Source organism: Thrips palmi, unplaced genomic scaffold (genome assembly GCF_012932325.1).
Source record: "Thrips palmi isolate BJ-2018 unplaced genomic scaffold, TpBJ-2018v1 HiC_scaffold_10, whole genome shotgun sequence".
NCBI lineage: Eukaryota > Metazoa > Arthropoda > Insecta > Thysanoptera > Thripidae > Thrips > Thrips palmi.
In genome coordinates, this window is record NW_023144621.1 from 17,424,734 (window position 1) to 17,448,169 (window position 23,436).

Sequence of the window (23,436 nt, forward strand, 5' to 3'; positions counted from 1 at the left end):
GGGAAAGAAAATTTGTTTGTTCTGAATATTTCATGAAAATGGGGGGTCCAAAGCCCAATGGTATGTCAGATCTATGGCGTCGTCGGGGAAAATTGGGGGAGGGGGGGTTTAATCAGAAACTCAAACTTTTCGCGAGAAGGTGACCGAACGAATCCCATTCTGAACTTCAGGCAGCGCAGAGACCTGTGTCTGTTGCAAAAGTTTCAGCCCGAATTTCTTTGGAGGCGGGATTTACTTGTTGCTCTCTCTCTTTTTTTTTTCGTCACTGCGATACTGGCTGGCTCGGGCTGGCTGCTCTGCTCAAGTCCCCGTGAGCCCCCCTCGGGCCCCCCTCGGGCCCCACCCCCTGTCTTTCTTCCCCGGAGAGATTCGCGCGGGCTTAGCACCCTGCATTGACCTAGCTCCCTATCTGGCGCGCTTAATTCAGCCCCTACCCCCCTTTCCGCCACACCCGCTGTTGCCCCCGTCTGCCACTTCGCTGCTCATATTTTCTTGTGTTGTTGTTCTTCGCTTCCGCGTCCTTATAAAGCCTGCCTGGCCTGGCCTGCCTGCCTGCCTGGCCGCGTCGCCGACCTCCAGCCATATTGCCCGGCCCAGAAAGGTAAACTCGACCTCGACTCTGTGTGTGTGTGTGTGTGTGCGCGCGCGCGCGCGTGTGTGAAGGTGTAGGTGTGTGCGTGTTGTCCTGCGGCTTCCCTCAGATTGTGGAGGATTTTTGCGAGATGGTGTGTGGGTCTGTGTGGGGCACGTGGTGGGTGGCTGGCCCTCGGCTGGCCCCGTGTTTACGTAGCCTCAAAGTGCCGAGGTGCGCGAAATGGCCGGGGGTGGGGGTTGCTGTCCACAGGCCGAGGTGGTGACTCCGCAGGCAGTGACTCCACAGGCAGTGGTGTGGCGCCCAGTGGTGGCGCCCGGGGTGGCAGCGTCGCCCCGAGGCATCGCCTAACGAAGACTTCTCAGGTGCCCGCGACCAAGAGGGGAGGGGGGCGGGGTGGCATCCTTACGCAGCAGAAAGGATGTCTCTTCGCAGCCCCGGCGGCTGGCCGGGCTGGCCGGGCTGGCCGGACTCCAGCGCCAATAATAAGGGGAGATTGAAGCCAGCAGCCACGTAGCAGCGCGCACACTGTATGTGGGTGTGGAGGAAGAAGGTGAGGTTGGAGGAAACCTACAGCAAGCGGCTGCAGGGTCCACCGAGGTGAGACTCAGCACACGCCTCCGCTTTACCCAACCACTTTCCTGTCGCAAAAGTTTTTATGCAGTGTGAGAGTAGCTACGTTAGTGGCAATGTTGAACCCTGCACCACCACAACCACCGCACCACCCCGCTTGAAATACGCAGCAAGACTCCTTGACATGAGCATGCCATGCATTATTGGGTAACAGTGTTGCCGTGCCGCGCACCTGTGGCAGTAAAACTGGACGGCCGACATGCACAGTGCCACACCTCGTGCAGAGCACACCGGCCGCAGCATCGCGCCAGGTGGACGAACCCTGCAACCAGTGCACCACACGCGGCCCCGCGGCCCCGCGACCACAACACCGGCAGCCGCGCGCCGAACTCGCACTCCGAGTTTGGAATTAAAACACAACGCGCTGCGGAATAACTTTCTCGATTCCGCTCCCCGTTTGTTACTTTTCAAAAAAAAAAAACAACTATTTTTGTTTTTAAGCGCCTCTGTGAGCCGGAAGGGTGCGCCGGCGGCGCTGGCGGCGCTGGCGGGTGACAGACGCCCGCGACATGTCGCCGTGCTTTCGTCACGGACATTAACAATGCAGCGGCAGCGTGCAGCTTGGGGCCGGCGGCGGGGTCGCGGAGGGGAGCGGGAGGGGTGGGGCCGCAATTGAAAGGGGGGGGGGAGGAATAAAACGGGGAAGGCAGGGTGCGGACAGAAAACACAAAGACAATGATGGAAAACAGACAGGCGCACACGCACACACGCACGCACACACGCACGCCGGCGTGCGATCGTGTGTCGAGCATTGGTCCTGGTTCTTGGTCTGATTGATGGAGGGGAGCAAGGCGAATCGAATTGAATTGACAAAAACACACAGACACCCCCGACCCCGACCCACACCCCGGCCACGCACACTGACACTCTCTCCCTCACACACAGACACCGCCGCCCCAAGACTGCTCGCGGCGTGGCACGGCACGGCCGCGAGGTACCGCACCTCGTGCCGCACGGTACAAAGAAGTAGGTTGGAGCCGCGGAGCGAGTTAGGATGATGAGGGGAGGGGCATGAATGGGAGATGAAAACAGGGCCGTTGTACAACGTTGCAGTGCGGTCCGCGCTAAGGGCTTGGCTGTGGCTGTTCTGCGCCCCGCCCCCCCGCCCCGCCCCGCCCCGCCCCGCCACAGGGTTGCTGGCCGAGGGTCGGGCCCGCGAGGGTCGCGCGGGGCGGCGCCCCGGAAGGCGGCAAACAGCATTGAATAAATTCACCTCCCGGATACACTGGCCTCGCCCCACCCCGCCCAGAGAGATCACGTCCGGCTGCGAGTGAAAACCCCTCCGCCCCGCCCCGCCCCGCCCCGCCCCGCCTCCATCGAAACACTGCCAGGGCGCGGCGCGGCACCCGGAGCTTTCAAAGCCGCGTTGTTCGTTGTTCCTCGAGCAGCGATGCGCGCTGTTCGGCCCGCCCCCGCCGCTGCAGACTGGGAGTCTCTCTCGCACTCGTGGGCCGTCCCCTGCAGGTGCGAGAGAGGCAGAGCGACGAAAGCGACGCTGCTGCCGCCATCCGCCTTCCCCTGCCACGGCCCCTGCCACGCCTGCACGCGCGGGGCGGTCGCGCTAACCTGGACCCGTTGCGGACACGGTGTCGCCTCCGCAGCGCGTTTAATCCCATCTGTTTGCGCAAACGCCTTCCCTCCGTCCGCAGTGCGCCCGAAGCGGCCCGAAGCGGCCCGAAGCGGCCCGAAGCCTCAAGCCTGAAGGGTTGACGTTCCGCTTAGCGCGGCTGCCAGGCGCTGCCAGGCGCTGCCAGGCGCTGCCAGGCGGACGCCACGGTTGCCGATTGTCGCGAGGCGACGAGTCCGCGTCCGGGAAGGCTCGACGCCTCCGAACGGCGAGGTGATAAATGGTGGCGTCATCGCGTCCGCGCGGCTCGGCAGGGCAGGGCGCGGCGCAGCGGCAGGTGTCGCACCGGGGCACAGCTGTCCCTCCCAGCGGAAGGCCGCCCGGATATCGCCTCTGTCCAGCAGTCCTTTCCTACTTCCGTCCGTTTGCCCTGTCTGTCCGTCTGTCTGTCCGTCTGTCTGTCTGTCTGCCTGTCCGTCCATCCGCCTGGCTGTCGCGGCGTCTCGTGGCGAGGCCCAGCCCGGCCCAGCCCGGCCCGGGGGCGGCCGCGGGCTAACTTCCCCCTCCTCCCCCGGGACTGATGCCTAGCCGAGTGGAAAGTGGTTCAGCTCGCCTCCGACGGCGGCAAGACGGCCAGCTGGCGGCCACGGCGGGAAAAAAAGGGGTACGCGCACCGAGCGGCGTTCGTCATGATTATTTGAACAAAAACCGCCGAACCGGCGGACCGGAGCGGGTTGGGGGGAGTTGGGTTGGACGGACGGATGGCGGAGCCCTGCGTATTGGGAGAGCCCGGACGTCGGCTCCTCGTCGGGTTCGGCGTGGCCACTGCACCCTGCCCTGTCAGGCCCAGCCAACTTGATGCTGGACAGGGATGCGGACTTCCGGCAGCGTTACTGCCGCTCGTAAAATTAGGGCGAGTCGACACCGTACACTGCGGACACGGCCTGGGGTGCGGACCAGGCCGTAGCCAAGGCCGTGGCCGAGGCTGCCCGGACGAGGCGGCAGGCTTTATCGGGGCTCCTAGCAAGGGGCTAGAAAAAAACAAAAAACAAAAACACGGGAAACAAAGATGGACATGCAAAGTTGGAGAGACAAATATGGCGGTGGAAGGAGAGGTTGGGGCACTGGATACACGTGGGACTGCCCTTTTATCTGTCCACTAACGACGAGGGAAGACAAAAGCTGGGCCCGGGCAGTGACCCGAATAAAAATTGTTTCTTAATTAATGCGCGTGAAAGGAAAAAAAAAGAAAATGACAGTCCAGGGGGTGAAACCCTGGCGTTTGTTCGTTGGGATTTTTTTCTCGTTTTTTTTTTGTTACAAAAAAAAGGTGGCGAGGATGAAAGAGCCAAGCCGTGCAAACAGGACAGTTATCGGAAATGTGACAGCGGGAGCACGACCCCACCCCGCCCCACCCCGCCCCACCCCGCCCCGCCCCCACGAAGGCCCTCTGTTGTTCCCGGCCTGCCTAGTGGACACTGCGGACACTGCGGACACCAGGGTGCACCACTAATCGTCTCTCGCTACACTTCATCGGACCGGTCGCTGCATAAGCGCTGCGCAGTGACACTTTTTTTTTTTTTTTTCATATCGCCTCTGGCCGTGCGGCACGGCGGCGGGCGGTGGCGGTGATTGCAGGCTTACCTTGCGGATCCAGGCCCGGCCCTCCTCGCTGCGGCCCCTCCATCGCCGTCCGTTACACTGCAACAGAAAGGAAGAGGAATCGGTAATTCGGACTGTCGTTACGCCGCGCGGCTCGCTGCCAGGCTGGAGCCTCCAGGCCGTGCTCCAGGCCGTGCTCCAGGCCGTGAGCGAGTGCGTAGGAAGATCGCGGAGCACGTTGAGCCGATCCGTCTTGCACACGGCGCGGCACGGCACGGCACGGCGCGGCGGCCCGGTACAGCCGAAAGCTTAAAGTCGCATTACAGCCGCCGTGGCGGCGCGTTATTTGGACGAATGGCCGGCCGGTTGGAGGCAAGGCGCCTCGGAATGGACCACTGCGTCATCCACGGGGACCTACACTCTAAACGTTGAAATGAATTTTTGAGCTATGTTATACAAGTGAATTTGGTGCAATGAGGAATTTCGTAAGGTTTTGAAGTGTAAGCCCGGTACGGTTTGCGTTGGTGTACCCAGAGTACAGCAGTGAGGGCGCCTGGCGCGCGCCGCGTTGCCGCCGCGTTGCCGCCGGGTACAGGTGCGGCGCTCCGCCCGGCTCGGCCCGGCCGGCGGCACGAAGGCCCGCCGCCCCGCCGCTCGAAGGGTGTCTTCCGGCGACACGCAGCCACTCCCGCCGCGCGCGATAACGTAGGGATCCGTCCGGGGGGAGCGCCGCCCGGAGGCAAATTCAGACGCGGCTATCTCGATTCTCCCCGTGGCTGCTGCGCCTGCTGCGCCCCTACACCGCTAGCCCGGCCCCAGCCCGGCTGGCTCGGCAGCGCCCTGGCAGCACCACGTCCTCTCCTTCGGCTTCTTCGGGGCCGCCGCTACCTCGGCCGCCGTTACCCGGGCCGCCCTTCCCCGCCCCGCCCCCGAATTCCTTTCCGAAAACAAAGTCCGGCCGGTGGTCGCTGGGGCCTTCCCGTGGGCCTTCCCGTGGGCCTTCCCTGAGGGCCCCAGCCAGCCGGCCCGCGTCGCCTGCGCCGCCCACAGCCGCTGGAAGTTGGACAAGGCGCAGGACGGAAGCCGCGACCCGTGGGGACGAGAAGAGCCACATATTCTGAAGGCGGAGGGGAGACGAGCCGGTCGAGTCCGCGACAGACTGCCACAGCACTGCCACAGCGCGGTACTGACACTGACAGGCGGCGAAGCTGAGGCGGTGACGAGCGCGACCGCGCCAGAGCAAGGAGGAGGGGGAGAGAGTCGCCAATAAAGTATTTCGATTATCGCAGCGCGGCGCGGCGGCTGTGCAGCCTGGCCGCGCCAGCGCGCCATAGGGACAGCAGATGCAGGGAACTTGCTTTACGAGCAGGGAGCCACTACCCGCAGTAGGCCGGCCCGGCAGGCAGGCAGGCAGCCAGGCAGGCAGGCAGGCAGCCAGGCAGGCAGGCAGGCAGCCCCGCGGCGCCGCCCTCCCCCGCCGACTTCATTGTGGCCCATATCTCTCCCCGTGCACCAACTTGCCACATTCCGCGCTCACGCATCCGCCATCCGCCGCGATCTGGGCCGCCGGGATCCTTAAATCAAGGCGCGCGGCAGCACGGCGACGCACGCACACAAGTAATTCTATTGACTGTAGGACTGGCTCACAAAGGTCTTGCTGCTGTGTTGCCACGGCAAGGCTCACAAGTTTCATCGTGTGTTACGGGCGCGTGGGAGTGTGTGTGCGTATGTGTGTGTGCCCCTCGCATGCCTGCGTAGGTGTGAGAAAGCAGGAAGCAGCCGCCGCTCCCCAGACGGTCTTATCCTGAAGCAAAACGTATTGCCCCCGCGGCCAGGTCGACCGGGTCCGACACACGCAAACACGTGCACGACGGCGTGTCATCCTTCTGGCCCTTGTGTGGCACCTCGTGTGTCACGCCGCGTCCTCGCGTCCTCGCCGCGCGAATGGAGATTTATAGCGAGACGTCTCTCCAGGTGCGTGCCGTCGTTGGCGTCGTCGTCGCCGAACCCGCTGGCGTGTGCGCTATTGTATACTGCCGGGAGGCAGCGGGGTGTGCAGCGATGGCGGTGGCTGGCCGACCCAGCGGTTCTCGGGCCTCTCAGACGGTTCGCGACCCGAAAACGGCAAAAACGGCCTCACAGTGTGCCACCCAGTGTGCCACCCAGTGTGCCACCCAGTGTGCCACCCAGTCGTGCCACCCAGTGTGCCCACACTCGACAATGTTCCCCGCCCTGCGCTGCGAAGCCATGCAGTGCGCGGGGGCCGCCGGGAAATGCCTCGCGCCGCGCCGCGCTTCCCCGTCGCCGTCCTCAGCCTCCCCCCCTCCTCCTTGGCCGTGACAGAAAGCTCCCGCAGGCGCATGCCCATAAATCAGGCTTGATGGAAGGTGCCCCCGTGCCCCCTCCCCCTCCCCAGCCGCGCCCCGCGCCCCCTCGGGGGCCGTCCGGGAGCCACGTCGCGTACCAAACCGCGATTTCCAGCCCTGGCCGCCTTTTTACCAGCCAGCAGACTGATGCCGGGAGTCGCTTTCGTCCCTCTGCCTCTCTCACAGGACGCCACAGGAGTGCGAGAGAGACAGAGCAGCAAAACAGACTCTCGGAATCAGTCTGCCCCGCGCTTTCGCGCCCTCGCGCCCTCGCGGCCTGCTGGATAATTTACAGCCTTCCCGCGTGAATTCCCAGCAGTAAACTGCCCTCATTGTCGAGGATTCATTTCCCGGGTCGGAGCGGGAAAAATTAAAATGATTACTTGTTGCCCGACTGGCTATACATTTTGCGATTTCTTCAACAACAGCAGCCATTAGCGGGAGCAAGGCGTTCTGGCAAAGACTCGCCCCGGCCGCGGAGCTCATTTGCTTCTCGACCTGTTGCGGCTGGCAGCCGCCGCGCTTTCGGAAAGACTCGGGTTCAAATACCGACACGGCGCCTCTTTCTTGCCACAGTTAAGCCCAGCCGTTGGCGGGAAGAATAAAAACAACAAAAGAAACGTTCCCACTCCAGCGGGCCATCACCGCGAGCCACCGAAGCCGTTCTGGTGCAATCATCGACTTTCCTATACTTAGGCCGTTTGCGCGCTGTTGCGACATCTGGGCCGCTCTGCCGCACTGCAGACCGGGGGCCGTTTTCGCCGCTCTGTCTCGCCCGCACTCGCGGGGCGGCCCGGGAGGTGCGAGAGAGACGGAGCGACGGCAACGACTTTCGGAATGAGTCCGCTGGTGCGCTGCTAGCGCTGCTACGCCGTCTGGCGGCGGTGCAGGACACCACTGCGCACAGAGAGCGGCCCGCCGGCCCGCCCGGCCCCGCCCGGCCCCGCTGCTATCGGGCTGCCGGGCACGTCTCATCTGCTGATTGCATTGGCCTTGTTCCAATAAAGATGATTCTCCGAGGAATCCCGCCCGCCCGTTTTACTGCTTGGCCCCTTTTACAACGCGGAGTTGAGCCACAAAGTCGGCGAACCGCTGCTGTGGGTTCCGCACCGTACCGCACGGCACCGCACGGCACCGCACGCCGCGCCGGCTGCACTGGCTTAGCGCCCGACGAAGCGCGGGTAGGCAACCCGCCCGCACTCCTGTCCGCCGGGACAGCCTACCTCACAGGCGGCACATTGCCATTACCATTAAAGGCTAGACCATACACGATCGTACGCTATTTCGGGCCCGACAGGTACACAAAAGCAGTCAAACTCAATCTGACGCCTCGCACGTCCGGCCAGAAGAAATGTTCTTGACAGAAAAAAATGCTCTCGGGCGGATGAAATGCTCGTGGCAGAAAAATGCTCTTCTACGAAAGAAATACTTTTGGCAGAAAAATGCTCTAAGGCAAAAAAATGTCCTTGGCACAATTATTTTTTTTGCATCACCATGGTCTATTTTATGTATCTATATCTCGCTCTTGTGAAGCCCCAATTCTTTGTTTTTGCGGGGAGGGGGGACAACACATGGATGTCCATGTCCAGCGAGGTGCCGATGGTGAAGCGACCCCTTCCAGATTGCACTGCATTAGTGTGGCGCCCCTTGCGGGCCGTCGCGCCCTTTGACAAAGGGCCGGCCGTGTCGCTGTCCTGTTGACGAATGGCCCTTGTAGGTCCGGCCGGCCGAGGGGCCGAGGCGGCCGGACACGGGGCGCGGCGCAGCGCAGTGGCCAGGCGCTGCGGGGGCCCATATTGATGCCGCCCGTTATTGGTCCTTTTCGCGACGCAGCCGCCGGGCCACTTTTCCTGGACCGGAGGCCGTGGGCTGGAGCTGGAGGCTGGAGGTGGAGGCTGGAGGTGGGCGGGCGGCGCTAACGGAGGAAGGGAGAAATCGAATGCAAAACTGCCACACAACAAGGTGCGGTTTGCTCGTGTTTTGTGTAGTTTTTTTTCGCTTGAAAAGGGGCAGCTTCTGTACATGCCGATGGCTGCCCCTGGACAAAAGGGCGCCGGGGAAGGTGGCTGCTGGAGGCTGGGGGCTGGAAGGCGCTGCTAATACGAAACAATGGCAAACAAATTAGGGGGCCGCCGGCCGAGCGTTCGCTGCACCAGCCGCTTGCCCCGGGCTCGCCTCCCCATTGTTTGCGTCCGAAAGAAGACGGTCCGGGGCCGAGGATTGATGGTGGCCGTCGTGGACGCGTCGCCGTCGTCGCCGTCGTGGCCGGCCACGCGGAGGAACGCCATGAATTCCACCGGCCGCTGACAGGCGCGCCAGAAAGAAGACCCCGCTCTATTGTCTTGCGCGACCGCGCGTTTTTCTTGTCACGGCGTCGTCGTCGAACCGACCTGCCCTTCTGGCCCGGCCGGGTTGATCAGACAAGGCGGTGTTGTTGTCGTTGGCTGTGCCGCCACGACCGCCTGGCTGACTTGCCTCATCAATTTCACTGTTAGTCGCACTGAGAATTAGCCGAATTAGTGCGCGCCGTGGCTGCAGTAACCGGAAGCCGTGCCGTGCCACTCTGCGTCACTCTCGCCGCACTCACACGCAATTAGCTCATTACCCGACCCCCCCCCCCCCACACACACACACACACAGGCGCACGCCCGATTGCACGTCAGGGTCTGCGGCGTCAAGACTCTCTCGTCTCCGCTCGACTCAGCTGGCTGCCATCACACCCACATCCCCACGGCACACAGAGAAGCGATCCGCGGCGCACACACCGCCGCGCCCGGCCGTGCCGTGCCGTGCCGCCCTGGTGCTCATTGGCCGGGCGGGCGGACTCATCCAGCTCGGGTCCGCCACGCCACCGCCATCATGATGCAGGCCGAGCCTCTGCGAGCCTGGCGGAGGCAGACCCCGCCTGGGTTATGAAATTCGTATCCGTCGGGGTTGCGGCGTTGCAGCGTGGCGCGCAGTGGCGTGGGAAGGCCTGCCTGGCGAGGCGTCCGGAGGTTGGGGGAGGGGGGGGGGCTGCCCCGCCCATTCAAACGACCGCCCAATTTGACTACCGCCTGCCGCGAGCCTCGCCGTGCTTTGGACCTGCTGTACTCACTGCTGCAGCCCCTCCCGCAATGTCTTCCACCCCCGCTTCAACGCGACGCCCGCCGGGCACGGCGTGGGGCGGGGAGGGGTGCGGGGGTGGCTGAGGACTGAGCAGTGCGATACCACGCTGGAATGCGGGGCATACATTTTGCACGGGGTAACCACACACGGACACAGGGAGATAAGCCCCATTGTCTGCGCCCAGCGTGGCCCGGCAAAGCCTAAGCGGGGGCCGAGGGACGGCCAGCCCGGTCCGGCCCGGTCCGCCGGGGACGCAAAAGTTACCGGGCCGCTCGGGCCGCCCCGCTGCCCACCTGCCTGGCGCGCCTGCATCCCCAGACGGCGCTGTCTGCTACCCTCATTCAATTTTCGGTGAGACGCAGCCGGCCGTTTGGGGACACGGCGAGGACGCTCCGAACCACTCCTGTCGAGGCGCACCGGTTGTTTCGGGTTGTGCTCCTCCCGCCGCATTGCCGTGGGGATCAGGGTGTTTGTAGCGAGATGCTCGAGAGGGTCCTTCGCGTGCATTCACCCGTTCGGAATGGACCATGCTGCACCCGCGCGCGGTTCAGGGGGAAGGGGAATGCTGCCGACGAGTTTCGAGAGGTCGAACCGGCAATGAAAGTGATTCAGCATTCCAAACGAAACGCGCCACGTCCGTGAAAAATGAACCGACTCGTTTTGTTACACGCATTTTCAGCAGACTCACGCCAATTATTTTTTTTCGGCGTGTGTTGCTCTGAGCCAACAGCACAACAGGCGAGCGACTACGAATAAGGTGAGTGCCATTGCCATTAGCAGGGCTGTTAAGCGCGTGCTCGGCTTGTGAGTCGCATCCTGCCCTGAGTGGCTGCATGGCGTGGCGGGGAGCCCCCGAAGCGCCGTCCCTTCGACCTCCCCCGCCCTTCCGGGTGCCTGTTCGCTCCGTCCACCTTTCTTTCCACATATTTCGCTTTCTGTTTTCTCCACGTATCCAATTTTTTTGCGTCGCTCGCGGTGCCGCTGGCCGCGAGGCGAGCCCGGCGCGGAGTGAGTTTTATTTGCAAGAAGAATATGGATGGAAAACCAGACGAAAGGGGAAAGGCAGCAGCATTCGCTCCACAACTCTCCGGCGCCGCGCGGCAGCCTGTATTTTATCGAGGTGTATACGCACAACCAGGGCAACGACGGCCACCTGGCGCCTCGCTGCTCCCATCAAGGAGGCCGAGATGGACCACCTCAGTCACTCTGTCCCTCTCGCACGCAAACGACTCACTAGTTCAACAGGGACACGGAACAACCCTTCTGAATCGGCCTGCAGGTCCACAGTTGCAGTTCCAAGTCCCCGCAGTCCCTCCCTGAAGACTGCAGCCCGGCCGGCTGACCCAGGGGGCGCAGGCCTTGGCGCAGGCCGACCATGCCCACTGCCTGCCAAGGATTCCCCTCCCTCTCTGCCCTCCTTTTCTGCCACCACACCAAATCGTGCACGGAAAGAGAACCAGTCCATTTTTATTTCCCCGCGCACCGCGGCGTGAAGAAGGAGCAGGACGGAGGTGGCACCGCGACGCGGCCCCGTGCATCGCTCTGTCTCCCTCGCACCTGCAGGGACGCCGCAGAACCCCCAACGAGTGCGAGAGAGACGGAGAGAGGCGAGAGAGATGGCGCGCAGCTTTATTTCCTGCGCGGACTTTGAGCGGCATCGGACTTTGAGCAGCATCGGTTGCCGCCAGTGTTTTGTTTTGTGTTCGCTCCTCTCTGGTGCTGCGTGTTCGCCCCGTCCACTGCCAAGGTGAGATGGCGTCGCGGCGTCCCCCGGGCGGCGCGGCGCGGGTCTGTCCGCCCGTTCATCCCCGACCGAGTCCCCGACGCAGCCATGTCGTTTATCCCAGTCGCCGTGTTATTCCGTCGTTCCGTCGTCGCGACGCCTCTCTGGCTCCAAGCACCAGGTGAGTGGCCGGGAACCGCGCGCGTCTTGAGGTGCCCTTCGCCTCGCCGAATCGCCCTCCTCGTCGCGACCACGCTTGCTTTGTACACCTGCAGAGAAGTCCATCGCGCAAGCACGACGAAAAAGTGCCTCTCGCGTCGAGGGCTTCTCCATGGAGGAGGGAGTTATCCCGGCAAGACAGCTGCAAAGCAGGGCGAAGCAGGGTGAAGCGGGAACCGCTGCGCCGCCGACGCAAGCGGGGCCCGGGGGACGCTGCCGGCAAACAGCGCAAATAAAGACAACAAAAAATAAGGGGAAATTACTTTATCTGGCGGGGCGGGGCCGCGCGGGGCCCCGCGGGGGGAGCAGGGCCGCGGGAGATGAAGTGGTGTCGAGGCGTCATCGCAGACAGCCCAGCCGAGGCCTTGGCCGAGGCGCCGCGCTGCGTCTGCCTTGGTACGGAGTGCGGGCTGTGCGGCACGGTTTGCTAACGCCGCCGTAATCCTGCTTTCGAGACCATAATAGTTTGGTCGGGGACCCTGCCCTGTCCGTGGGGCGGGCCGCGGGGCTGCTGCCGGGTTCGGCACACCGCAGCTCGACAGGCAGCCACCCCTCCAGCGCTAGCCTGGCCGGAGCCTGCAGCGGTCTGGGGCCTCCAGTGCCACCACGTCGAATGGAGCCATGTGTTTCGGGGCGCCGCGACGCCAGCTATTCATTTTTCCAGGAGGTTCGTCGGGTCTTCAAACTGGAGACGCGGTCTCGCCTAATCAAAGTTGTAGTTCGCTGTAGCCTTGTTTGCCAAGTTGGAGGCGCGGTCGGGGTCCAGGTGCGCCGAGCCGGCTGCTGGCTTATTGGGAAAGGATATCAAAGTGACGCGTGTTCCGTGGAGGCGCGAAGGCGAGCGAAGGCCCCGGGGGAGACGCGCCGAGCAGACACGCCGAGCGGACGAGCAGACGCGCTGAGCAGACGAGCAGACACGCAGACGAGCAGACGAGCAGACGCGCCGAGCAGAATCCCTCCTTGACGAGCCGGCCAACCCTTCTCTTCTCCCCGGCATCACTGTCCCTGTTTGTCCAATTATGCGTATGGGGCTCTCGCTGCCCCGCCCCGCCCCGCCCCGCCATCGAAAGGCCAACCCGGACGCTGACCCGGGGCGGTCTCTTAGAAAAGCAGGCGAGTCCATGCACATAACTCCGCCATCCCGACCGCCTCGCCCCGCCCCGTCCCGAGCCCCCCTTCAACTTTGCACCTAACCGAGGCGACCGAGGCCATGCCGTCATCAACCGCGTGGCTTGGCCCAAACTAGTTTCGCCGTCACACGTAATATGTGGACGGTGTGCACTCGCCGAAACGGACTAAAAACTATTTCGGCCGCCTCGGTCTGCTGAGTGAGAGCGAGAGACGGGGAGAGGGAGCGCGCTATCGGCAGCGGGCATTCCAGCAGCGGGGATCTCACTAATTTAGGCCGCGAGCCCGCCGAGCCGTGCCGAGCCGGGCCGAGCCGCGCCGAGCCGCGCCGCGAGTCAAAAGGTTTAATTTGAGGGGCATGCCCATGGTCCATCCACCGTGGCGGGAGGGAGAGAGAGAGAAAGAGCGAGGGCCGGAGAAAGGGCAGCAGGGTGACGGCGAGGCCACCGTGACGCCGAGTTAAACTAAAACCCGCGGCCTAACTCGTGTTTCAAACACAGTTAGCGATAGTTGGGGTCAAAACCCACGGCCGGCCGCACACACAACGCGACAAGCAAGACACCGCCGTTCCTCGTCCGAAACACTTTTTCTCGGAGTGCGCGGCGACTAGACTCCCCCGTCAGTGCATTATCCGTTTCCCATAATTGCCGGCGCAAGGGCGACACGCCTCGCCTCGCCTAGATTGCCGTCGGATTCCCCGCCATTAGGACGGAAAGGAGCGTAGTAGAGTGTAAGGTGGCAATATCTGGAGCCCCCTCCCCCCTTATTAGAAGCAACTTCGGCGTTCCGGGCCGCGGGCCGCGGAGCCGCGAGGGTGCCTCGCCTCGCCCCGCCCCGCCAGTCACCGCCGCCTATTCAGCCCCGCGGCTCCGCGGCTCCGCGGGCCCAGGGCGCATTCCGAACAAAGCCTCTTCGCTCTGTCTCGCTCCGCCTCGCTCGCCTCGGCCGCACCTCTCGGGGGCGACAGAGACGGAGCCTTTGCCGCTCGGAATCGGCGTGACCACAAAGCAGCACGAGGCCCCGAGAGGGAGCAGCAGCGACGGGAAAGAGCGTCGAAAAGAGAAGAACGCTGCGCGGGGCAATCACTCTCGCTGATTTTGTGTGCGGAGAATAAGAGGATCAATCAATGAATATTTCCACCAGGAATACCTCAAGAAGCATTTGTCTGGACTCTGATAAATGCTGAAGAGTACTTATAATTATGTTAAAATACTTGATGGTAGTAGTTTGAAAGCAAGCTTTCGTCCGGTGACAGCTCAAATGCCCAGGCTCGGACTGGCCCCCAAAAGGCCCCGGCGGATAAGACCGCAAAAGGCCCCCGATCATCATTGTTTTTACCCTTCATGACCAACTTTGTGAGGCTACCGGTCCCAAACTAGTAGCGGTCAATAGCCTTCCCGTACGGGACATGAAAGAGTAGGGTCTTAAGAATTCTAGGGCGTCGAGGGAGGCCTTTTACGACAACTAGATTGGACACAGTGGCCGCCCAAAGTCAGCAAAATCAGCAAATTTCCGAGATCCGACCACTTTTTGACCAACTTTGGTCCCAAAATCGTTGCGGTCAAAGGCAAAATCGTTGTGGTCAACGTCTTCCCGATACAGAGCATGAAAGAGTACGGTCTTAAGAATACTAGGACGTTGAGGGAGGCCTTTTTCAGTGACTAGATTGGACACAGTGGCCGCCCAAAGTCAGCAAAATCAGCAAATTTCCGAGATTCGACCACTTTTTGACCAACTTTGGTCCCAAAATCGTTGCGGTCAAAGGGAAAATCGTTGTGGTCAACGTCTCCCCGATACAGTGCATGAAAGAGTACGATCTTAAGAATACTAGGACGTCGAGGGAGGCCTTTTACGGCAACTAGATTGGACACAGTGGCCGCTCAAATTCAGCGAAAACGGCTACTTTCCGAGTTTCAATCACTTTTTGACCAACTTTGTGACGTTACTGGTCCCAAACCCGAAGGACCCGGCAGATTTTTCTGCCTGTCTGCCTTGGCCAGTCCGAGCCTGCAAATGCCTGCAATCGGTGGTGTCGGCTGGGTGGCCCCCGCGTCCCAGCCAAGCTTGGCCCCGGCCCCGGCGTTGGCGTTGGCCGCGTCGGCGCGGAAGCGGAACAAAGGGCGTGTTGTCCAGGGAGACGGGGTGGCCGGCCAGCCGCGGCAGCACAAAGACCAAGCCAGTCATTAGAAGAACCACCGCCTCACACACTGTAGTTAAATTTTATCGCTGTGCGGTCCGGGCCCCGCGCGCCGCGTCGCCCTGCCCTCGCCGAAATCAATTCCAGAGGCGGAAAGAGAGAGAAAGAAATAAAAAAGAGAGAGAAAGGCCGACAAGGGAAAAGTCCGGCAGTTCCAGCGCCATTTTTTACTCGGAGTTGATCGGGGGACCGGCATCAAGGACGTCTGTAGGCCGGGCGGGGCAAGCCGGGCAAGCCGGGCAAGCCGGCAAACCGGGCCAGGGGGCCACACACGCACTCATTTCGCCATTTATTGATTTATTTATTTATTTCTGTTTGCCCGTATCAATTCACGTGCCGGCCGATATTTATGGCGGGCATCCGTTTGCATGGCGCACATGGGACGGACGGATGACGAGCCGCGTACGCCGAATGCATGAATTTATGAAAGAATGAATGGAATGGCTGGATTCATGAATGAATGAGCTCGAGTGATGAATTAAAGGGTTCATAACGAGGTGAAAGGGAAAATGCATACGGCCGATTGATCGAAGCCAAAATGAAGGGATAAATGAAGGAAGAAAGGACGGAATGAAGGGATGAAAAGATGAATGGAGCGAGAATGAACGAAGGGCCGCCTTTCCCCTCGAAACAGGGAGCACCAATGGTTTTGCAATTATCACGTGCAGCGATGCATTAAACGTCCTCGGGAAGGCAAAGTGGTGGCGAGCGCGTCTCTAACAAGTCGCCTCGACTCGTCTCGGCTCGGCTTGTACTCGTTGCCACCCGTCGTCAACTTCTGCGCGTGCTGGTGGACGAGGCCGAGCAGTCCCCTGGCGCATCGCTTCCACAACAGCGACGACCCATCCAACTTCCTGGGCAGGGGGGTAACGACGCCGGGATTGAGGATTTGGGGAGGGCCGGAGCCAACTGTACCACTTGACTGCATCCGGGCGGGCAGCAGTGCAGCAGCACCCGCGCCTTGCATTCGAAACGACTCGCAGGCTGCCAAGGCTGCCAAGGCCTGTTGGAGCTGCGGAAGGCCGACACGGCGAACAAGCGGCCGCGAGGCCAACAATGGCACGGCATGGACGAATCCGCCCCGCCCGGCTCGGCCCCGCCCGGCTCGGCCCGCCCGGCCCCGCGCCGAACAAACACAATCCGTCCATAGGTCGCCCGTTTGTGTGTGCACGTGCGCATACGCGTGCCTCTGTTGTGTGTGTACGTGTGCGGGCGTGTGCGCGCATACGTCGCTGTTCGGCCCCGGGAGACTTCACGGTTTGTTTGTGACCCCCAAACCAGCCGGGCCGCCCCGCCCCGCCCCATGTCCGTATTTCCCGTTTGTAGCGACGCGCATTACTTCCTGAAGCCCCGCTTTGCGCACGCAGCAGCGACCTGCACTCTACACTGTTCAACGAGCTCGTCCCTCACAGTGTGACGCATTGCCGCCCGTCGCCCTGTCTCTCTCGCACGCACGGCGCGTGTCCTGGAGGTGCGAGGGAGACGGCCCGTCGACACGGACATTATCGGAGTGCGGTGCGGGCGGCCTTCGCAGGACTCCGCTGCCCCGCATCCAAGTTTACTGCCCTGGCGGAGCTGGCAGACCACTGCCCGGGCGGCCGGGCGGGCCAGCCTCGGTGGCAAGTAAGTTGGACGCCGTGCCGCGCCGCGGCGGTCAGACTTGTCAGACTTCCTCGAAGTTGTCAGCTATCGGTCACAGACGCGCCCTGCAAGTTTTCGCTCCAGGGTTCTCTCTTTTTTTGCAAGGCAGTGTGGCGGAACCCATCGGGCGTGTCACGTGTGCTGTGTGGAATTGAAACATCACTGGGTCTGTTTTAGGTTCAGTTCGATTCTTTGCTGCTGATGAACCAAAGGGAACTGCGTGCGACCGCAAACATTTTCCTTGGTGTTCGACGTGGAAGTACGCAGCACGTACTTGTGCTTGCACAGCGTGGCTTGCTGCCATGCCATGGCTGCGAGAGTATTTGCTTTCGCTTCCGTCCTGCATTACTTGACCTCTTTTCCGGGTGTGGAAGCGGTTAACCGGTCGTCTATTTACTTGCTGTGCCAAACGGCATCTGAAAGTGACGGCCCGCAAGCCCCTCACTCTCGACAAACACAATTTACGCACAAACCGAAAATGGAGAGAGAAAGATAAAAAAGGGAAGCGGGCGTGTATTGACCCACTTTTTGGAAAAGCCGAGCACAGCTGAATAATATTCCCCTTCCGATTTAATGAGCCCCGTTTCCGCTTCCGCCCACTCAAGTCTTCATCACCATCTCTTTGACGGAAGCAAAAAATGAACTTTCGGAATGACTGAGAAGCGGCCATGAATTACACAGCGTCGCATTCATTTTCGGACACGACAAACTCATCATCGTCCGCGGTGGTGACAGCCAGTGCAAAAAAATAGGAGATGTTGGATTTCGGAGCCGGAGCCGTTAGGCGCTGCCCGACCAGCCGATTGCTCAGTCCTTGTCGGTTGCACGCGGCACCGCCGCACAGTGGGCCAGGAGATCGGTGCCGGCGACCAACACTCTAGACGCGTTTTGAGCTTCAGAGTCGCTAAACAGGACTTGAACCGAACGTGTGATCCCACCAATGGATTCCTCGTTCGGAGAGCAATCCATTGGTGGGGCCACACGTCGGTTTTAGACCCCCGTTGACCGCATCGGTCTTCTCGTCCACTGTGGCGAGCCTCCTCGTTGGTCATCGTGCGGCCGGCATGGCCAGCTTTGCCGCGGGCGCCCCGCCCCCTCCTCCACTAACACGGCAGAAAGAAGACCTGGATTACGCGGGGCGGGCCGGACTAAGGGGACGGCGTCCCGGGGGCGGGCGGCTCGGCGGGCGGCCTGTGCCAGGCCTGTGCGCGCCCTGAGGGATACACCGAGGGCATGTGTATCCCCTATCAGAAAGGGGCGCCGAGCACCCCAACAGGGCCCGCTTGGATCTTGGATCACCCTGGGGAGGAGGGGCGGGGAGGCCACCGTCGACGCCCCGCCGAGGCAGCGCCGGGAACGCCCCGCCCCGCCCCGCCCGCGCCGCGCCACAGGGAGCCGACAGGTATGAGGCTGTGCCTAGCTCGGCGTTCCTCAAGGCCCCTTAATTTAATACAGGCATTCAGCTGCATAAATAAGACGGCCAGTGACGGCGGCAGCGGCAGCGCCGGGCGCAAATTGCCGGCGAGGAGGAAAAGCGGAGGCGGAGGCAGGGGGGTGGGGCGCAAGGTGGAGGGCGCGCCTGAGCGTATGCGAGCCTCCCGATGCGGCTTTTGTGGCGCGAAAGAGTTGGAGGGGGGGGGGGAGAAGGAGGGGGAGAAGGAGGGGGAGGATCAGCTTTCCACGGCCTCCTTATTGCAGGCGGCCTTTGTGCAGCCGTTGCCTTAATCCCAAACTGTGCCGGGCGGGGCGGGGCGGGGCGGGCGGGGCCACCACCCCTAGTTTGAATAAGTTGCGCCGCTTATCTCCCGCTATTCGGGTCGGTTCGGGTGTCGCCGGCACCGCGACTGCCGCGAGGCCGCGTCGTCACGGCCGAGACTGGGTCAGCGTCCACCCGACACCGCCCCGCACCGCCGCCACTCCAGCAGGGGGATCAGGTCGGGCGGGAGAGAGATTGGGGCCACAGAGTGCCACACAGTGCCACACAGTGTGCCACACACCGGTCCAGCCGCCGGGCCGCGCGGGGGAAGGGGGTCCAGTGGCCGGGGCTTCGCTCGGCGCCGCGGCGCTGCCGGTCACTGCCGCCGCGACCATGGCGGCGGCGTCGGCCGCGTCGTCCCCCGGAATGCACGCAATTTATGGCCCCTCGCGTCGGACGCGGCCGCAGAGCGCCGGGCGGCCGAGCCGCAGGCCGCCGCCGTGGCGTCCCTGGCGGACGCCAGCGACACGGCCTCCACCACGGCCAGGCCGGCGTCAGCCCCGAGAGCCGCCAGGACGCCGCCGAGGCGCGCCGAGGCCGACGCACTTTCTTACAGAGTCGCATCGAAGCGACAATCTGCAGGTCTGTTTTCTTTTTCTTTGGCGTCCGGGATGGCCGGGGCGGCCGGGGCGGCCGCGCCCCACCTTCTCCTCTTCCTCCCGGGGCGGAGTGATTGGCAGTGACGCTGCGGGGCCGCTCTGCCCGCCGTGGCGCTCTTCCTCAACAGCGAAGAAAGGCGCCGCGGTGAGAGGCGGCCCCGCCTCGCCGCCGCCATTCAAAAGGAGACTGAAACAGGAAGGGGTTGTCGCGGTGGCGCCGCGGTGGCGCACGTAACGAGGCACGCCGATGACGCTGTCTCCGTCACACCTCTTTGACGGCGCCCCGCCCTTATCGCACAACACGCTTCCGACGAGACCGGAAAAAAGTCGCTCTCGGCTCGCGGTCTGCATTGGCGGCGGGAGACGTGCTCGGTTTGGGCGTTTGGACACTTTTGATGAGTCCAGCGGGACTCGACGAACACTTGACGGTCCCAGTGGATCCGTGGGCACTCCGTTGGCGCCCTCCAGTCTTTGCCTCAAGTCTTGCAGGCGGATTTGGGAACCGGGAGCTTGTTGAGGTGTCCGCCTCCCTTCTGGCCGCCCAACCAAAGCGCCTGCGAGTTAGGCATCCAGACACACCGCGCACATAGCAGCGCAGCGTGTTGCCTACCCTGTGATCCGCGGGCGCTACGAGCCAGCCTTCAACCGTACGAGGTATTTTGAGCTCATTTACGCTTTTTGAACAAGCTTCTTTTCTTTGCGCGGCTGAAAATAGTTTTGAAGGTTTTCAGAGTGTTTCGTTTTTGTCAGCGGAAGTGAAGGCGGCCAGAACCAATTTCCGCGCTGAATGCGCGGAAGGCGAAGACCGCTGCGAGCGAGACCGCGGCGGCAGGGTCGGGCCGCGTCGGGGAATGCCGGCCAGTCGGAGGGACGCAAGGTATGCGAGGCGAGGAGCCGATGGCTGTTGGCCGTGGAGCCATCGCCTAGAAGCCCTCAGTTCCACCGGGATTGGTTTTCGAGCCGAGCGAGCGGGGTGTGCAAGCGTTTCAAGGCGGTTTCCCCCGGTTCCTGGGCCCTGGGTCACTGTTGTGTGCGTTGTGAGAGGGAAAGTGCGTGGACCTCCTTTTGAAGGCTTGCCCTGCATACGCCTCGGTCCCCTCTCAGGTGGCGCCTTGGCCCACCCCGCTCGGCGCGTCCCTGGGCTCGCGGAGAAGAACACCATTCCGGGGCTGCTCTTGCTTTTCCTGCCCCAGCAAACCAGGCCGTGCCCGGCCGCCGCGCGCCGCCGTGCAAAAGGCCAGCCTCACAATTTTTCCTTTGAGTCGGCGATTGTGTCCCGGCCGGCCTCGACGTGCGCGACGTGGCAGTCGAGTCAAGGAGGCAAGAGCGGGCGGGCGGGCGGACAGGCGGGCGGACAGGCAGACTGACGGACAGGCGGAGCAAAAAGGAGCCCAAGGAGCCCCCACCCCCGAGTCCACACGCGTGCGTCGCTTTTTGCCCCCACGTGCCGCGTGTACGCACGCACGCACGACGGCGCAACGCCCCACACTGCACGCGCTCAGGCACTTAGGCCCGAGTAGTCCGCACCAGTGGGTGACTGTTGGGCTTGTCATTCCGGCCCGTGTTCTCGCGGCTTGCGGCCTCCCTGGCCGGCTGTGGAATGCGAGCCACCCAACCGTTGACGGAGTACGATTTCCGACCTTGGATCGGGCTCAGTGGCTGCCTGAACCCAGCCCACACGACCTGCTCCGTACTCTTCCTGGTCTTTTACTGCCAGTGTGGCACCCCCTGCCCTCGCTGCACCACGGAGTGCCACGGCGGGGCGGTAATGCAATTAGCAGCGCAGTCTCTTCCTCGTTCGATGGGACGCTGATTATGCAGAACCAGCCGACCAATAAAATAGCCTCTGCAGGGCTCATTATCATGCTGATCCTGCTAAATAATGCAGGCCGTGCTCGCTGCAGCGCGTCGCATCGGGCAGTCCCCGGCGCGCCGAATCAAGTCTTACCTCAACGCGCCGTTACTTGTATTTTTCGGCGTGCATGGGTGGCGCAAGGGGCGGGGTATGGCGGCGTGCTCCGGAAGCCCTGATCGCGGCGTCCGTTTGTTCCGGTGGAGCGGCGGACCCCAGCCTCGCCCCGGCCGGACGAGCACAGGGCCAAGTCGATGAACCTGCCGGCCAGGGGGCCTGCTAAGGCGGAGTCCAGGGCCATCAGCTTGCAGTCCAACAGCAGCAGGTGCCACATTAATGCACTGCTTTTCGAAAAGGAGGTCCATGGGATACAATTCATTACGCGTGTTTGAATCAAGTTACTCCACATCTCAATAATTACATGGCGTCAAAACAGGCCCTCGCTGACCAGCAAAACGGTGCGGGTCCTGACGAAGCGCAAAGCGCTGGAGACGTGGTGGGTGGGGGGGCGGGCGGGGTGGAGGTGGGGCAGGGTGGGGCAGGGTGGGGCAGGGTGGGGCGGGTGTGGGCGGGGTGAGGGGGCGGGGTGGGGGGCGTGGGTGGGGCGGGGGGGGGCGGGGCGGGGTGGGGGGCGGGGGTTTGAGGCCCGCACTGAGGCTGGTAACGCGAATAATGCGGCGCGCGTCGGTAATGGCCACCCTCCGCCTCCCCTCCGCCTCCACCAGGATGATTATCCCCGCGCTGCATTTCACAGGGCGGCCCGTCCAAGGCCTGGCAGTGGCGTGGCGCTCATATGGTGGTGACGAGCGCGCGCCCCCGGGTTCGAGTACCGCCTGGGGCAAGTGGGACGAAAAACAACTCACCGCCCTCCCTGTTTATTGAGCTCGTCGAAGCGCGCTGGTGCAGTGCGGGCGGGGCAGGGTCGGGGTGGGGCGGGGCGGGGCGGGACGGGGTGGCCTCATCTCGCGGCGGAAGTGCTTCCCGGCCGCGTCTGTTTTCAGCGGAAAGCGTTTCCAGCCCTTTCGCGACTTGGCCGAGCAGGCGCAAGGCAGGCCTCGTCGCGCCCAACCTTTCCTTTGCGGGCCGCGGGCCACGCGCCACACTGCCAGCGCCGCGCGCACATCTCGCACGTCCCGAGGCACTGCTTCTGCTTGGCTGCCTCGCTGCCTCGCTCCGCGCCGGCAGGAGAAGTGGCCACTGCGCTAACAGCAGGCACGCGCGATGTAACCGGAGCCGAGCGCCGCCCGCGGCACGGCCCTGCGCGCGCCACGTCACTCGCCCCGTCTCTCTCGCACTCGCGGCGCGTCCCGCGCGTCCCGCGCGTCCCGTGCCGGAGGGGCACGAGCGAGCAGAGGAGAGGCAAGGCCAGAGCACTGTTCGGAATGAGACTGGCAAATCCAGGGAGGCCCTGTGCTTAGTGGCCGCTGGGGCGCAGGGCCCCGCTCGCCGCGAAGACAGGCTTCGAGAAGGTCAGCACCGAGGCCTGGTCGCCGGCAGGCAAGGCGGCCAAGGCGGCAAGGCGGGCAAGCGGGGCGCGACGTTAAAGCATTGATAACTGCCGTAAAAGCGCTCGAGGCCGTAACCGCGGCTCTAGCATAAAACACCGGCCGATGCTTGAGGACCCCGTCGCCCCGTCGCCCCGTCGCTCGAACGCCGCCACGGCCACGGCGTTCTGAACGTCACCGGGGACGCTCCGCGGCGCTGCGCGGCGCTGCGCGGGGCTCGCGTCGAACGGGCGCCAGCAGACCGATTCCGAGGCGTCGTTTCGTCGCCCTGCCTCCCTCGCACCCCTTGCGGAACGCCCCACGAGCGCGACAGTAACAGAGCGACGCACTTCGGAATCCGACTCAGCGGCAGGCTCAGTGAAAGCGGCGAGCCGAGCCGCCCGCTGGGGGGGGGGGGGGCGGGGGGGGCACGGGGCGGGCCGCGGCAGGCCGGCGCCGCGGACATTAAAGTTTGACGACGCCCATCTCGGTGGGCTGGGCCTGGCCGGGCCTGGTCGCCACGCCCCGCCGGGGCGGCGGGCGTTTTTTCCTGTCACGCCGCGGCCTTGGCGGTCACCAGGGTGTCGTCGAAAAAGCAGAACCGTAACATATGACGGCGGGGGCGTGCGGCCGTGCCGTGGCGCTGCGGGCCGCGTCCGCCGGCCTGGCGCCGTGCCCGGCCGAGCCGATACGCGGGGGGGGGGGGGGGGGGGTAATTACTCGAGCCGGGCCGTGCGGGCCGTGCCCACCCAGCGCATGACGAGCAGGGACGGCGGATGCTGGCGGTCGTAACGCCCGCCCCGCCAAGCCTCCCCAGCCAAGGCCGGCCGGGCCAAGGCCCTCCCCGCGAGACTCGACCGGCTGGCCGCACTGGAATCCCTTATCAAAGAAGATGCGGCGGCACCCCGCGGACGGACGGGACGCAGCCGCCTGCCTGCACCATTTATGCCTCGACGGCTTGCTGCAAAG

The 23,436-nt window shown here is 63.4% G+C and overlaps 1 long non-coding RNA gene across 1 annotated transcript in view; it reads right to left on the bottom strand.

Annotated features, from left to right (window-relative positions):
* Positions 1-4,450: 4,450 nt before the first annotated feature.
* The window catches only part of LOC117653848, a 61,707-nt gene continuing 42,721 nt past the window's right edge, over positions 4,451-23,436 (bottom strand). The window contains exon 3 of the long non-coding RNA XR_004588253.1: positions 4,451-4,493. This is a non-coding gene — a long non-coding RNA (uncharacterized LOC117653848). The remainder of the gene's footprint in view (positions 4,494-23,436) is intronic.